Genomic DNA, 18,143 nt, shown 5'->3' with positions numbered 1-18,143 from the left:
AGACTACACTTTAGACTGGTTAATCTGAGAAGGAAAAAATAAACAAAGGAATTATAAGAATAAGAAAGTACCTTAAAATCTCAGAAAACAGCTGAGTCAGGAGAGTGGTTGTACTGAAACATAGGACCTGAGTTCAGGTCCCAGATCCCATGCGAAAAGTACTGGGCCTCATGATGCACACTTGTAATCACACTCTGTGCAAGACAGGTAGAGATGGGCAGATCCTAGAGTTCCCTGGTCACCTAAGTTAGCTCATTTGGTGAGCTCCAGGCCAGTAAAGGAATTCATCTCAAAAAATAAAATAAACCGAACAAAACAAACAGAAAGTGGATAGTTGTTCTAATTGCCACAAAGCAACTGTGACAAACTGCATCAATGTGTTGGGGGTGGGGCGGTGCAGGGCCAGCAAGAGTGGGAAGAGATTAGGAAATGGTAAGAGGGGTCAATGAACACAATCATGATGTATTGTATACATCAATGAATTTATCAAGAATAATTCAAAATAAATAACTGTAGACTATGCCTAAAAAATGATACCAAGGATTGACACATCTGACCACTACATGCATACACACACACACACACACACACACACACACACACACACACACACTGCCAGAAAAAAAGAGCATATTTTTTCTAAACACCACATTGCATTACTGGGTTGAACATGCAGATGAATATATGCTCCAACATGTGGGCATCCTTTGGCAGGGGCAGGCTAAGACAGTCTCCAATAACAGTCTGGTGGGCTTACACTACACAGAAGTAAAAGGTGATAAGAAGGAGAAATCCTGAGACTCTCCTAGGGACAGTACACAGCAGGACTTTCTTCTACCGGGTGACCTTGTGCTTCACAGCTTAAGGCTAAACTAATGACAAACCACAGCAAGAGCCACTTCTGGTTTCTTCCCATATGTCGTCAACCGGACACCCCACCTGTACCACAGGGCAGAGAGCAGTCTCTATGCATAACGCTCCTCAGAAAAGTCTGCTCACAGGTCACAGACGAAAGCACAGGGCACAGCCTCCCAGGGCCTCAAAAGGTCTCACAATGTCAACAGCATTGCCACCTGGGTAACTCAGTGTTCTTTCTCACCTTTACTGTTTTCGCTCTGGAGTCAGGCTGCTAAAGATAGTACATTGTTGCATTAGCTTAACCAGTTCAGGTGACAACGAGGAAGAATTTAATCCATTACCTCAAATTATAGCCATCATTTCAAATGGGGTTTTTGTTAGTGAGTACAGGCTTTTAAGTCATAAAGAGAAATGAATGGGAAGTTTTTAATGGAATGCATGCATCAGTTAGTTTAGAAACAGCTTGCAAGAACTAATGAAAATATCAGAGTATTTAGTCTGACAGGAAAATTCTTTCTTTTAGATCAGTTCACTCAACACAAAGAACAATTTTGCTTTAAAAAAATACTTTTAAGAGGGCTGGTCCGATGACTCGGCAGACAAAGACACTTGCCGACAAGCTTCATGACTTGAGTTCAAATCTTTGAACCTACAAAAATCTGGAAGCAGAGAGCTGACTGCCCTGAAATGTCCTTTGACCTCTATATGTAAACTGTGCCATACATGTGCACATGAGCAGCTAAACGAACAAATATGTAAGTGTATACTTTAAAATGCTATTGTGCAGTTCTTGTTCTTTTTGTTAAAGCTTTCGCTCTTGAATTTCAGTCTCTGTTTATGTTTTTATTACACTGGAACCAACACTGAGAATGCTCTCTTCGATCTGTAAGGAAACAATAATCATGTCACATATGACAACACGAACAGGAAGACATGAGGTTGAAGACAGTCTCCTGGAGACTGTGTGGATGTCCACGAGTCCTCAGTCATCTTCTCATTCTCGTGACACATAGCTGCATCAGGCACGCTCTTAGGAGGCAATGACCAGGCGGGCACAAGTGCGTCTGGAGGGTCACATGCACATTCTTTCTCATTCCTTTTGCTTCTCGCTGTTTCTTTATATTTTATCACAAGATTGACTATTTTATCAGTCAGAACATTAACTTCTAGAATTCCATTAAGGAGGGGAAACATGGTCACAGAATCCTTTTAGCACGGCAAAGTAGCTTTCAGTGTCGGTGGCATACATATATTTCATCATGCCGAGAAAGGGAAGGTGAGTTGCTTAGTTAATTCGTAGTATTATTTTCTAGGCATCATAAAACGGAAAGGAGGACGATGTGGAAAGGAAGAGGTTAAGCAGTGGGCAGCAGAATTCCCATTACACTGTGGTGTTCTTTTCACAAGTGCAAAGCAAGACGGGGTCTTTACTACTCAAAGCTTATGTCTTGAACTTCCAAGACACAGAGTCCCCATCCCTACTTCACTTTATCAAGACCCCTGGGTGACGTCTATGATCCTTAAAACCTGAAGATCCATGACCCAGCTTTTTGCTCTCAGTAGGAAAAGGCTATTTATGGGTAGCAATTAAGAACAATGTTGAGCTTCACAACCCTACAAGTCCAGTAGACAACGAAATAGACTGGGACCTTCAGTCTAAAGCCTTAAAGTAGGCCCCAAGTGTCTATACATTTTTAAACTTCCATGTTTAAACTGTTCTAATTTAAAAGTCAGTATGGAAGAGTAAGCATCTTTTGTCTATCCAGTTCAAAATTACTAGGACACGACTCCCTACAATGATTCTCAAGTCACTTCTCCTCAAAAGTCCATGAAACATGGAAACCACAGTGATCTTAAAAAGGGGTTCAGCATGAAAAACTGAGCTAAGAGACTACAGCCAGAGAAGGAAAGTTGCATTAATTTACTAAGCTAAGGACCCTCAGTGTCCTGGTTGAAAACACAATTTTCCATCTCTTAAAAGCTAACGAACTCCCTTGCTGTTGCCCAAATTTTACCTCTGAACATATTTAGTTCAAATACAATCTGGAACAAATCTTCAGTCAATTCAAAATCAAACAAACAAAAGATAATGACTAGTTAGGGAAACTGCAGGCTAGAATTGCGATAGCTTGCGCTAGCTTTCACACATCTGTATAAGCACGCAAGACGGAGAACAGATGCCTTCACTGAAGTAAGATGGCTGAAGATCCTTACCACCAACAGTGTTGGTTATGAGGCAGGAACAACCAGCTGGGAAGCTCATAGGGTCATAATTAAAATACTATTCAATTCTTGATGCATACTTACTAGACCTTAGGCAGTGTTTCTAAGTCCATGTACTCACTAACAGGGGTAATGCAATCATTGTAGCCACCCTTGTCCTACACAGAGAGAAGTGTACATCCGCCAGGTAAGGAGTTATCCAGTGTTAAACAAACACCAGTAACACAGCAAACAAGCAGTTAAAGGCTCCTCAGACTGAATCTCCACTCTCTATGTTCTCTGCTCTTTGCAGCTGATAAAAAAAATCATTAATGCAACTGAAACGAACTTTGGAGCATTGACCAGTAAGGAAGGACTTTTGTCTAGGAAAGAAATTCCTTTAGAGAAAATGGGCTCAGGCTACAGCATTCTGACACTGTACATCAGAAAGGTTTAGAAGACCTAAAATTTGAATTTCTAATAAGTACTGAAAGATGGGATGCCCCACCCCAACAGAGGGGAAAGTCTCGCCTTCTCACCGTCCGTCATCTACAAACTGCAAGAATCATGCTTCAGTCACCACTGAATACAAGTCTCTGCTTGTGTTCAAGTTTCAATTCCCTCACCGTCACCTTCAGATCCAAGGTTAAAGGGAAAACAGAGGTGGGGAGATGGAAACAGACTCAGAGACTGACACCAGACAAAAGAAGGGAGGAAAGGAGGACAGAGGAGGTGGGAGAGAGGGAGAAATGGAGAAGGAGAAAGCATGCGGTGTGCAGAGTAGCTCTATCTATATAATTTTCTATCAAGTCTTTGGAAAAAAAAAACAAAACCAGGTCAGCTCCAGTCAGCCTTTCCTGTAGTCTCAGATTTAGTCATTTCTTATGTTTAAATTTAATGTGGAAAGCCTCCTGCATGCCACTTTTGATAACAAATAACCCAGGAAACTCTTCAATGCCATTTCTTCAATTATATTTTCTTCACTGCTCCAACAAGATAAATGGGGGAAATCCAAACAATTTTTCATAGGTCAGAGCTTTGGTGCACCTGGTCCAGATGGAGTTTGTTTAACAATCTAGTGATAGCTTTGCAGAAAATACAACCTCGGCAGTTTTTTTCCCCTTCTCAGGCTTTTAGTCGATTTCTCTTTCACAGCAGTGAAACTCACTTTAAAAAAAAAAAAAAATAGCAGAAGAAATCATTCAATCCTCCAGTTAAAAAACAATGAGTTAGTGGTACAAAGGCAAGCCATTGATTGGCAGGCTCTCGGGGATGAGTGATTTCCTTATGCAAATTGTGATACATGCATTCACCTGTGATTGTACAGGTGCGTGTGCATGTGTGTGCATGTATATGCATGTGTGTCTGTGTGCCTACATATGCACTTGTGCTTCTAGAAACGATATGTATCATATTTCTGTTCTTAGATGACATTGTGAATAATCACTTATTGGAAAATCATCTTTAAAATTAAGAACTTGCTGCTTTGATAGAGTTTGGGTTAACTGGCTCAAAAATCTATGACAACTGACCCTTATATTTTTTCCCTTTTGGAACTTTTATTGAAGAAAAAGTCATGAGAAAGGAAAAAATTAAAGATAATTGTTTAGACATGAAGGTTAGGATTTCAATGGAGAATTATCTTTGTAATTTTGATCACATACAAGTATTTTATGCATGTTAAATTAGTACACCACATGGATTAGATATCCTAGAAGAGATGCCCAGGCAATCAAAGACAATCAAATCTAAAATTGTTGCTGCGTGTGACTCTGCCAGAAGTTATTGTGAAATAGATGTCATGATCTGTAATCCAACTACTCGGGAGACTAACACAGGAGTATTAAGTGTTCAAGACTATCCTGGTTAACTTAGGGAGACCCTGTTTCAAGATAAAAATGCAAAAGGAAAGCAGAAAATCTAGCTTCAGTTGAAAAGCACTTGCCTAACTAGCCATAGCTTTAAAAAAACTCTTGTGGAAGATCTTGGAACTACCAGAAGGGAAGCAGGGCATTGTAAAACAATAGACTTTCTAACTGGGAAGATGACATTTCTTCATTTCAGATAGTAGCATCTTTGCTACTATCTGTTGGAAAGCAGCAGCAAGAGGGATGGGAAGACAAAACAACATGTAAAGGCCTATCTTCCAGATCAACCACAAACATGGACAGAGTGGAGGCACATAGGCTTCATGCGGTGCACCAATATAACAGGTTGCTACAACAATTTGAATCTGGAATGACATCTTGAAGAAATGGAAAGGAATTCTGAGCTGGGGAAAGTAAAGCATTTATCACTTGGATCATTGAAAGGTAGGCCAGATTTTTTTTAAAAAAAAAAGAACAAAAAAATTTAAACCATGAGAACTTATTCCCATGCCCTTGGGGGTTTGGAGAATAAACAGATGGACAAACATGAAGTTTCTAAAGCTTCAGAGGAAAGCTATAAGCAGTTCAGTGCAGAATATCTGCAGGGCAGGAGCTTTCTCTCATGTTCTCCTTCCCCTGAGTACCAGCATCCCCTGAACATCACTTAGGGTGTGTCTTCAACACACCAGGGGGAAGATCTGCTCTTCCTTTCCTACCTCCACCTGACCAGTACTTCCTAAGTGCTCCCACCTTGCAACATACTAATCTTTCCAAAGACTTCCCATGTACACCCTCCCACACTGCTGCCAGGCTGTCCTCATTGGTTCTAAAAAGGCCAAACTTGAGTCATACTAAGCCAGGGACCATAACAATAGGTACCTTAACTTCTTTTTTCAGGGAAATCATTGTCCTTCACCTTGCCAAGGTAAAGATGAAAAAAAAAAATACACCGAAACCCTCACCTGACCATCACTGAGGACCCAGTGTAAACATGATTCAGGAGCTCTCTTCTTTCTGTTCCATGTCCCAGTTCAGGTTTGCACAGCTCCCACCATGTATGACTCTGATTAAGAGCTTTGCATTACATGAGCTAGCAGAAAGTGCTGGGGACGAGCAGAAATGTTCTACACCACACGGACAAACACCAGAAAGTTTCTTCCAGAAGTTGACTGTGTCGAAGTGGACATTGAAATCATAACTGACATCCCACTTAAACTTGAATAAGGAGAAAAAGAAATGTGTGACATGACGTGTCTGCATGTACACAGTTATAGACATCCACGTTTATAACGTCAAGCCCGGTATTCATTGAGCCATTGTTTTGTGGGCACAACCTCTTCAAATCCAGTGAAACAAAGCTAATCAATCAATCATTTTCTAAGACCATATTACTATGATGTTGTAGTTATTTTCTCATCATCACATGTAACACGTATGTGACAGGCATGCCTTAGTTAATAAGGAAACCAGAACATTTCAATGCAAGACAAAATTTCACAAACGAAGCAAAGTGTTCATCTGTAGCTGACTTACAGCGACACCCACCCTACCTCCTCTTCCATCACCTCTTCCCCTGCACAAGCACAGAACACACTCGTTCATGCTGGTTTATTTTGTGTTCCACGTTATTTAACTGTGGGGCTTTCCCTCCCAAGTCATCTTTTTAGCCTCTACTGAATGATCGTTTTCCCTGGAAGACTCGCAGACATCAGTCAGTTGTTTATTTATTAAATGAAAGGAATGAATATTTAACTATCTGAGTATAGTAACACATCTCATTTTTATTCCATCCCTGTAACCCTGGCACCTTAAGGGCATGAAGTGATCAAATTACCATACTATATGACCTTTTCTCAAGGGTATCTAACTGGAACACTTGTCTGAGACATATATTGAAGAAAAATATGGCATAGTAAAGTAAAATCAACACTGTCCACAAAATAAAAGAATAGGGGCCGAGGATAAAAAACAGTGTAACACACTTAGCTAACCTGTGCTCCAGCACCACAATAACCATCTAACACTAACACACACACACACACACACACACACACACACACAGGTGTGTGCATGGCCTGAGCTGTTCTCTCATCCATGGTGTGCTATACATTGTTTAACATTTATCACCACTGCAATAAAGTTTCCTGATCCAAAAATCAGTGTGAACGCAATGATACGTTCACATGTGATGCCGACACAAACACCTTCAATGAAATGCTACAGGCTCTCCAGCCATTACTAGCCACATAGTCCTCTCTTCTACAGTGTATACAGGAGTGTCTTAAGAAAGACAAACTTCAACACCTGACATTCGCCAGGTCTCTACGTCTCTACATAGAATTCTTGGAACTTCGAGTTAAAAGTAGATAACAGTTTTTTTCAAAATCCTGGCAACATTTATAAGGTAGAGAAATAACTGTGATAAAGAATACAAAGCAAAACACAATTTTTACAAAAGCATCAAAACAGCAATTTCAGTCAGAAGTCACCAGGAACCTGCCAACCAAACAGGCTCCATAAACTAGCTGAAGGCAAGCTGGGGGCTGAGGACTCTCTTCCTAGGTCTGACAATTGGAGCTGAGTCTAGACCTTTCACCCGACATCTACCAAGCAAATGCTGCCTTTGCAACTCTTACTCAGCCTCCAGAACACATTGCCAGTGAAATATTAATGCGGAGCCTCCAGAGAATACAAAAGACAACGTTCTTTAGTCAGTAAACTTTAAGGGGAATGAAAAACTGTATTTTCAATAAATAATATATTTTTAAAATCCCAAATCACCCAAAGGAAAACATATATTATTTTAAATATAAAAAATATAAAAGGGACATTGCTATTCATGACTGGATAAGCTGAGGACCCTGAAGGAGTTGAGTTATTCACTAAGGAAAGGGAACTGGAGGTAAGCCTTCACGTCTCTTCAGCATTGTTTTCTTCTTCAGCTAAGGATACCAAGGAGGATAAGAAATACTGCTGTCTGGCTTGAGTTACATATCACAGCCTGTCACCAAGTGCTGCAGGGGAAAATACAGAACCTCCAATTCTAGCATTTGAGATGCCTTTTAGATTCTATCTCCATCTTCACACAACCATAAAGAACCGATCAAGATAATTTGAGATTACTTGTGCTCTGTCTATTGTATTACCATTTGGGGATACTTGATCCTTAAGGATGTATTGGCACTGAATTAGTCCATAAGAGCAAGGATTTTTGCAGCCCCCAAAGCAAATGAACTCTCTCAAAATATCACAAAACTCACTTCGGGTATAACCTGCCAGTTCAAGTAGGTTTTGCTGGCACCATTGCCAGACCACGTCCACTCACCATTGAAATGATGAAGACAATGATAATTAAAAACTCCAGACAACACAAAACAATGAGAGTGAAGCACTTATTTGGGATGTCCACACAGCCAGATGTGCAAAGCATGGGGCCACATATGTGTCATGAGAGAGACCTTATGTTTACAAGCTAAGGAAGCAAAACTTCATAACTCATGCTGCTGTAGTGGCTTGGCAGGGCTCAAAATTTAATAAGTGCCATCTAAACTAATGGCAGTGCTTCAGATTGGAAAAACAAAGATGCATGAGATTAAGCCTTCTAATGACTACTTAATGAAACTAAAAGAATATAGATCATCTTCCATTGAATTAAATTACTAAGTAAGAATAGTTAAAATACATAATCACAGCCCACAGCTGAGTCCTGCAGAGGTTGCGCAGTGGAGTTGGTGATTATATCTGTCTGTCAGGGAAGCCGAGTCACTGAGGAAAATGACTTGGGTGATGCAGTCGCTGGAAGGGTTCTGTTAACAAAACTAGTGCATGCCTTCCCAAGAAAAAGTCTCGTTATAAAATATCTAGAACCCAGGTCCCAGAAGAGATGGGGTAAAAAGAACAGGATAAATTATTTGGACTCTAAATGCAAAAATTTAAGTGTCTTTTGCTCCATAAGATCTTTCTAGATTGGCCCAGTCGACCCACATGGATCTCGTTCAAATTCCTAGGCATTTTCACTTCAATTCATTTGGAACATTTAAAAGACTGATTTTTAATGCCATGTCACACACACATTTGACTGCATGATTTGACTGCATCAATACTTTTTCCTGGCAAACTATTACACACACACACACACACACACACACACCTCTGAATCTATCCACAATATTTAGTACAATTTCTTCCTTCTTCTCACAATTCAATGAACATTTCCTGTTGTTGAAAATGTAACATTTAGAGTCAAGAGCCAGAGAAGAGAAGTCAGACCCTGAGATACGTGATGTAAGAAGAATCACCTTATGTTTAGAGTGTCTTTCTAAAATGGACATTAAATCTGCTGTGCACTTAAGAACCATGACTCCAGTGCATGACCCAGGAATACTGCACACTGATGAATTACACACTGCTTTCCTTCTCAGCACATACCATTCCCAACTCTAAAACCCAATATCTTCTGCTGCCTAATTCATACTTCTATACTTCCCTCTGCTTTAAGCTTTCTTCCTTATGCTTTAAGAGTACAAGTTCAACTAAGAATTATTCTCAACTTTGTATTTAGAATCTAGGGTTTAATTAGCACAAAATTACAATAAAAGTATAATACATACTAGAAGTCACAACTAAAGAACCTTTCTTGTGAAATGTCAACTTCTTTGAATGACTATGTCTCATAAAGGAAAGCTATTTCTTCAAATCTGAAGAAAAATTCACGTTCCATATGTAACCAGTCCAAACACACACACCACCACCACCACCACCACCACCACCACCACACACAAAATGTATTCTTGCTATATATGGCAGCACATGTCAATGACTCAATGTCTGTGTTCAAGTATTCATATTCCATGGAATAGGATGAGCATTTGGAACCTTGGAGCCATTGGGTTTATGAAGACATGGAGCTTAGGTCCTTAGGACAGGGTTTGTATTGTTTTAAGACACAAACAGTCTTGCATTCTCTCCTGCCTACCTCTATTCCTCCCTTTCCCTTGTCTCCTCTTTCTTTCACCTTTTCCACCCCTTTTACCTTTTTTCCCCATTTCCTATACTTTCACTCACACAAAGTGGAGGCCATGGGCACACAGAGCATCATGGGGGCAATTACAAGAGAAGTGGCCTTGGAAGAAACCTAACATTTGTGGACAGCACCTTTTTATTTCCAGGCATTCCAGGCCCCCTCAAAATATATGGGAAGTAAAGTACTATTCTTCAGAGTCCCTTCTACAGAATTGACTACATCGAACTGAGAAACTAAATAACATGATTGATTTAACTGATTCCTTCGGAGAAATACATCATTAATTAAATACATAATCATCACTGTGCCAGTGCCACAGAATACGGTTAGACACACAAAGATGGCTAAAATCTCACCAAGCAAAATGATGCTATAGGACCACTGCTCTGTGTGCAGTCTGCAGCCTCATGAAATGTCATACGAGAGTGTATGGCTGTAGTAGGTAATATAAAGTTGTGTGTGTGTGTGTGTGTGTGTGTAAAGCAAGCCTTATATTAGAATGGACAAATTATTCAAATAGTCAGGGGTGCCAAACTGCAGAGTGTTTCAATATTCTCTTTGTTGTTCTCCATGTGAACTTCATGTAAATGTGAACTGATATTTTACATTTTTCTTAGTAAAAAAAAAACTTATTCAGCACTCTCATCTCAGGCATCATAATCCTGGGAGACTTGAGATGAGGGTCTTTGAATCAGAGATGCGTCCAACAGGTGGGTCTGGCTGGGGAATTCCGAGCCAGCCGCATGAGGGGTGGGGAAGTGCAAATGCATTTGTTCTTGTGGTGAATGGACCATGAAGACCCAAGGGCCGAATGCAAAGAATATGAAGATCATGGAAGGGAGACGGAATGTGATCGTTGTAGATTCGATCAGACCAATTAGATTTAGTAACTTCAGTTTAAGGTGGGAAGGAAGAGTACAAAATGAAGGCCTCTGCCTTAGGAGACAGAAGTGAAGTTTCCATGCCATTTACACAGAGAGAGAAAAGACCATGGTGGTGGACCCATTGGACAGGTGGGAACCTAGCAGAATTATCTCTAAATACTTTTCAGAGTTAAAATGAATATAAAGCATGCTGGTGGGGGAGGGCCCTCACTCTATGTCACTCTGTGATTACTCAAGGACAAATATCATCCCTGATCACTCATCAAACACGTAGGCTCAAATGAGATGACTTTTAGTCCTTTCTCACATCAGGGGATGACACCTCTACAGTTATATTCCCATTTATCCCATCAACAGTATAGGAAATCAACATAAATCATGGCCTGGGAACTAGGGAAGAGTTCTAAAAGTAGAATAAGAGGATTTCCTGCTAAAACTCTTACTGGTACTCCACAGATAATCAAGAGCAGCCATTGAACCATGCCCAAACCTGCACCTGCAAAAACCAGACAGGACCTTTTGTTTTCCACCCGTGTCAGTGAGGTGCAATGAGCAGGCAATGACTGGGAGTGCTGTAGAAAGCGCTGCCCCGTGTGATAATTCCAGAACACACCTGCTCCATGCCTTGTTCTGTCTGCCTCAGTACCCTGTCACCTCCCAGCACCTTTACAGCCCAGGTGTCGTCTCTAGTGCCTCCTTCCACGATATGGCAGATTGAGATAAGAAATGAACAGATGGATACATGGTACAGGAACCATGTCCTGGCTATTCACATACTCTCCAGAAGAGCTGGAAATCAGATGCCATGCCTGGATTACGCCAGTACAGCCAGAGAATGGACCCTGTGCACTGTAGTCAAAACAGCTTGAAGATGAGACCATTTACATTTATAATAGGAAATATTCTATATGGGGGAATATGAAAAACTCATGGGGTCAGTCAGGAAAAGCTATAGGAAAAATATAGGCTATCAGGGTACCAACCTAAATTAATATTCAGGGTCATGTGTTCAAGTTGGTCTCCATCAGAAAGACCAGGCAACAGTCTTTTATCACCGCAACTGATGAGCAAATCACCCCTATGATACATGGCATCTGAAGACTTGGCTAGTGATGAGCAAATTACCCCTATGATACATGGCATCTGAAGACTTGGCTAGTGATGAGCAAATCACCCCTATGATACATGGCATCTGAAGACTTGGCTAGTGATGAGCAAATCACCCCTATGATACATGGCATCTGAAGACTTGGCTAGTGATGGCAAAGGACAATGAGAAGGCAATGCCTGGGAGTGCCGTGGAAATCGCTGTTCTTTACAACCTAGGTGGAATGCCCGGGATTCAGCATCATGCAAAGCAATCAGGACTGAGATGCCTCAGTGTGCCTAACTCTTCTGGCAAGACCAACTTCCTATAAGATTCTTCTGCTTTGCTTGGGACTCATTTAGGATACGGACTGCATATAGATCTTTGAATCAAAACTTCATTAAGGATCATATATACACATTATACTATCAGTAGGGCTGTCAGGAAACACTGTAGGCAAGCAGATATGGAAAGATGTGAGAAAGTTCACATGCATACCCTCTCAGTCCAGTTTTGAAAACAAAAGGTTTTGGGTTTACAGGAAGGCAGGAAGTACAGGACCATCACAAAGTATCGAAGAGTGATGTGTTATGAGCCAGTCACTGGGTACCAAACAGAAAAGCTCAAAGTCAGCAAAGGCAACAGAAGACTTGTAATGTTTATGATGCAGGGAGGATAAAAGGCAAACCCCTGAATACAAAAGCAAAAGATGTGCATGCAACTGGAATGGACCCCTCTTTTCTCAGGAGGGAGACTGTGAGCTCAAAGGCCATTGACAAATTCAAAAGAGCCCATTTTAAACGTCCACATACAGCAGCCTTACTCAGGTCTTCAGAAAGTGACTTAGGATGTCACAGGATCCCAGCTGTATGAACATAAATAATAGGCTTTCTCTGCTTCACCCAGAGATTCCTCTAATACCTAGCATCACCTTTCTATGTAAACACAGCTAAAGCAGAGGAACAAGGGCAGATGAATCAAAGGAATTCATGCTGGCCCTGCAGTCTTGTAGCTGGTTACTAATATATTCCCAGGTTGCTCAGTAGGAAGCTTGGGTCAGCCGACTGGAACGTGGCATGGTGAGCTTTCCCTCTGAGCTGCAATTACGGAGGCACTGGGCTTTAATAACCACAAACCTGGAACCTGCAGAGAAACAGTCCTCACTCTGCCCTTGGGCCACCTGCTGTGCCCTACTGGAAGCCTTGCTCAGCCAGGGCTGGGCTTCTGGAAGGAAACTTACAAATGGAGATCAGAGACTTGTAATGCCACAGCACAGAACACGCCTAGACAGACACTCCACCCAGGTGAGGGGCTGCTGCATCCAAGAGCATGAGGCATGCTTGGAGTGCTTTTGTGATGAAGGTCTGCAGTGTTCCATACAGTCCCACATAAAGAACAGCTGGGCATCACGGTGCTATGAACATCTGAGGACAAGAGAGAGTGATATGCTACCTAGAGAGGTTGTGGGAATACCACGGATGACACCTAAACACAAAATAAACACATGGGAGAAAGTAAAACCAAAGGGATACCCAAGATTAACCAAGGCAAATAGAAAAGAAATGCCACCCAGTATAAGCTGGCCAAGGATGTATGTCCAAGAAGGTAAAATATAAAATTGTCCTCAAAGGATGGTTTTGTGAACTGAAGCTAAGTCGGAAAGGTTATCCTGACTGATGACATAACTATATCATCTTCACTAAATCTAGTTAGTTCTCCATGTGCTCTGCAGCCAAAGATTAAAGCAAGGGCGGAAGAGCAATACTCAAAGAATGCATTTGTATTTCACATGCAGATGCTTTTCCTGTGGTTATTCCACACACAAGACAGTATTACAACTACACATGGCATTTGCATTGTTCTTTGTGCATCCCAGTGAGCTCAAGTGGGTATTTGCAAATGTTATACTATATCTGCATGAGGGACTTGACCACTGCAGATTTTTGTGTCAAACCAATTCTCTGATGTAAAGGATACTCCGGGATCTATATTTTATTCTGTAGGAATACTCTCCATGCCATTATTGTAGGTATATACTCACATTTTAGGTCAATATCTTTCGGGGGGTTGCTTAGAACTCATGCACGCCCCTCTACACTTCTGTTGCCAGTGTTCACGTGATAACATGGGCAAAGAAAGGCAACACACAAGGCTGCAGCTGATGCAGATGCTTCCTGTAAAGGGCAACATTCGGTATGCTTACATTATCCACAGAAGATCTCCAGGAAAGCATATTTTATTTCATTTTAAAACTTCCACTTTACTTTAGATAGAAAATGAGAAACTACTGTGTGTGATTAAAAATACACAATGACATATTTTTTTTTCCAGCATGGAGAGATACAGAGTATAATCAGCCCAAACCATCTTCATGAAACATCTCAGATTTCTCTCTTGAGTCGGGAGGTAAGAAAGCACAATGAGGTTCTTAGATTGGACCTGCACTTGCACGACTGAAGGCAAATCTAGAAAGGATCTGCATTTGGGCTCCCCGCATATTGCCTTGGGCTCCTGCTCTACAAGGATTAAAAGTATAATTTTTCTCTTCAAAGCCACAAATGAACTAATGGAATAAGTCCCCTTGCCCAGCAATTCCTCTACAGCTTTAAGAACTGCCGACTCCATGAAATTCAGCTGAACCAATAGTTTGGATTACAGAAGAAAATTCTCAATGACCTTTATTTATTCTGCTGCTTTCTCTAAAATGTTGGTGATTTCTCCCAAATAGAATTCTACTGCTAAAATTAAGTATAGATTGTAAAGTCAATGTCATTAATCTTATTTGTTCTTATTCTTGCTATATGAGGATCGGTCTGCCATCATTGCATATAATTCATTCTTGCTTTCGGTGCACACGTTTTCTGCTTTGTTAGTTAAATGCGTTAACCACTTTTTATTTTCACCTGTGGATTTTGTCATAACAGTTCTCCCTCTCCCCCTACTTCTGCTCCAGTACCAGCAAGTGTGACATTTACAAGGTGTGCAACATTAGAAAGATATATTTTATTGTCCTAGTAATTACCTTAGTTTGATGTGGGAGTCCCCTCTGTGTGTTATGATTATCATTAATGAATAAAGGAACTGTCTTGGCCTGTTGATAGGGCAGAACTAAGGTAGGCGGGAAAAACTGAACTGAATGCTAAGAGAAGCAGGGCAGAGATGGGAAACCATGGATCCAATGCCAGAAATAGAAGTGCTGGAACTTTGCTGGTAGACCATGACCTCGTGGTGATACACAGATTAATAGAAATGGGTTAAATTAAGATGTAAGAGTTAGCCAATAAGAAGTTAGAGCTAATGGGCCATGAAGTGATTTAATTAATACAATTTTTGTGTGGTTATTTCAGTTCTGGGTGGCCAGGACAAACAAGCGGTTCTCCTACTACATAAGTTCCTTTAGCAGAGTACTGCTAACATAACTTTGACTTCAAATATTTTGTAATTCCTGTGTACAGAGACTCAGATAGACAACAAACCCCCAAAGCATTTCACCTCTTTTCTCTATGGGGAAGAGATGAAATGAACTAGATTAGAGAATTTTTTTCAACTCCACATTATAGTATAAGTATTTCCCTTATAAAACAATCTCATTAATTTCAACTTTTTGTTACCAGCTTTAGTATGCTAATCTGAAAATAATTCTTGGAAATCACCATTTCACTCTGCCTGAGTGAAAATAACAGCTATAAAGGACTGGAGATGCAGCTTGCTGTAATGTGTGTAAGACCCTTCATGCTATCTCTAGCACAATAAAAGAAACAATAAATACAAAAGTAAACAAAAGCATGTAAAACAAAAGTGATGTAAAGTTAATACTTAGTTCCTTATAATATCATGTTTTCAATTTTTTGAAGGTTCATGTATGTAAAAAATAGATGCCAGTTAAATATTTTAATTTTTATTTTAAGTATATGGATGTTTTGACTGCAAGTACATCTTTGAACCAATATAATGCTTTTGCTCACAGAGGCCCTCAGCGGGTATTGGAGTCCCTGAACCTAGATGGTTTTGAGCTTCTGTGTGTTGCTTGGAATTGAACTATGGTTCTCTCAATGCAAAGCCAGTGCTAGTAACAGCTAAGCCATCTCTCCAGCCCCTTAAAATTAACAGCCTTACTCAATAAAACAAGTATTTGGGTTGTAAATCAGGTTAGTGCCAGAACACTTGCTTGTCAATCACAAGATTCTAGTTTTGATCCCAATCACTTGGGGTTGAAGGAGACTCAAAACTTGCAGTCAAAACTTAAGCTTTTAATTTCCAATCTACTATACAAGCTCCATAATGCCTGTTGTTATTAAAAGTTGATTGTTTAAAAGTATCACAAGTAGCGCTAGAGAGATGGCTCAGAGATCAAGATCACTTGACTTGGGTCATAACTATCTAAAAAGTCAACTTACTGGGTCTCCAAGGCCCTCTTTTGATCTTAATCAGCTCTAGGAAGGTATATGGTACAGATAATATATATGCAGGCAGAATAATTATACACAGAAAGTCAAAATACACCTAAAGATTTTTAAATTGCCATCAATTTGGCTTCACTCCTATGTGGTTTGAATCAATGGAGACACACATGTATATTGCAACTCTTCAAGAAAATGGAAGAAGGCTAATCATAAACAAAACAAGAATTTATTGTATCGTTATGAGACAGAAACGAATAAGCATTTTGAGCCACAGTGATAGTTAACATTAAAATGGTTAACAAGATATTAAGTCCTGAAAACCTCCATTCAATTGGTCTCTATGAGTTCAATTCAGACCAACACACATAACCCCTTCTTTGCAAACAAAACCTGAGTATTCTCTAATGTGAACACCACATCCAAATGATCCCTCTGAAGACATTTTTATATTAATTTTCTTTCTTTGTTGTGAATATTTGAAAAACATCCTCCACTTCCTTCCTTTCACCTTCATTTAACCAGTACAACTTTAGGTGCCCAACATCACATCATCGTCTTTGGACATCAGACGAGGAGCCCCGGACAAACTCTATTAGAAAACATGTACTTTCTGTCATCATTGCAGTGAATTACTTCTGGCACTAAACGGCTAAGGAACCATTTCTGGTAAAAAAGCAAAGCCAAGATGCAGTAGTAATTTCTCCAACTGAAATGCAGTATCATAAATACACACATTTAGGATGCACATAAAACTACTAGGATGTCACCCCTAAACCCACCTGACTCTCTGAAAAGCTTCTGGTATTTTTCTTTAAAGCAAATACATCTGGTTTTTCTTTAAGCTCTTTAAATCCACACATTCCCTTACCCACTTATACATCCCCAAGAAACAAAATGGTCCCCAAGCCATTTCAGAAAAAGCAATCACACAAAAATGTGAAGATAAGTTTACAGTACTGAGTTGTGAGGTAACTCTAAGGTTTGAACTTTCAAATTAGGTACAACCACACACCGCTGACTCAGATACTCATCTCAGTTCCCTGTGCCTTTCCCATGAAATCGACCCTAAGTACATTGCTGATATCAAAATGACAATATCATTCGCCTTAACAAGGGACTCTCTGGAAGCATGAACTGTCTAGGTTATTGCTCCAGAGATAGTAATTAAACCTTTACCAGTTCACGCACATGCCCCAGTGCAGAAGCACAAAGCCTATTATGTGATGCTTATTAGCTATTCGCTGTGTTGAGAGAAGAGGCCTGACGGGAAGGATAAATGAGTCTTGCTTTATTGCTACATGTATTTTTAAAAGGAATCTCTACTGTATGTGGCAGGGGTAACTTCTCCCAGTGTGTCTGAAATCATTTAGTAAGCACCACATGGTGCAGTAATGTCACCCAGCAGTGGGGCACCAATAACTCACAATCTCTTTCCTTTCATACTTATTTTTTAAAAAGCTAAACTGTATTGAGATGTAGCACTCCCCCTCAATGTCCTTCCATGAGGATTGGCTGAGCACCAGTGGATTTATTCTATTTTAAATGTGGAGGACACCAAAGAAAAAGGAAAATCAGTGTGTAGGAATGGAGTCGAATGGGCATCAGTAACGATTCTATCTACATGAACTGTCAATCAAACAAGCCCCATGGCAGGACAAAGTAGGCTTGTGGCACACACTAGGTTGCACAATGAGGCCATCATTCAAATAACTGTGAGTAGTCAAATGATTTGACCCATTAGGGAACTGTGATTTCATTCTTTTTTATTATGGTTTTTATTTTGAGCCAGGGTTTTAATACATGGCACAGAATATACAT

The 18,143-nt window shown here is 40.3% G+C and overlaps 1 protein-coding gene across 6 annotated transcripts in view; it reads right to left on the bottom strand.

The window, feature by feature from the left end:
• The window catches only part of Unc5d (unc-5 netrin receptor D), a 511,352-nt gene that overhangs the window by 360,124 nt on the left and 133,085 nt on the right, over positions 1–18,143 (bottom strand). The gene's annotated exons all lie outside the window — the stretch shown is intronic.

The sequence above is a fragment of the Arvicola amphibius genome, chromosome 4 (genome assembly GCF_903992535.2).
Source record: "Arvicola amphibius chromosome 4, mArvAmp1.2, whole genome shotgun sequence".
NCBI lineage: Eukaryota > Metazoa > Chordata > Mammalia > Rodentia > Cricetidae > Arvicola > Arvicola amphibius.
The sequence above is the reverse complement of the archived record's forward strand: the minus strand, read 5'-3'. Positions and strand labels throughout refer to the sequence as shown.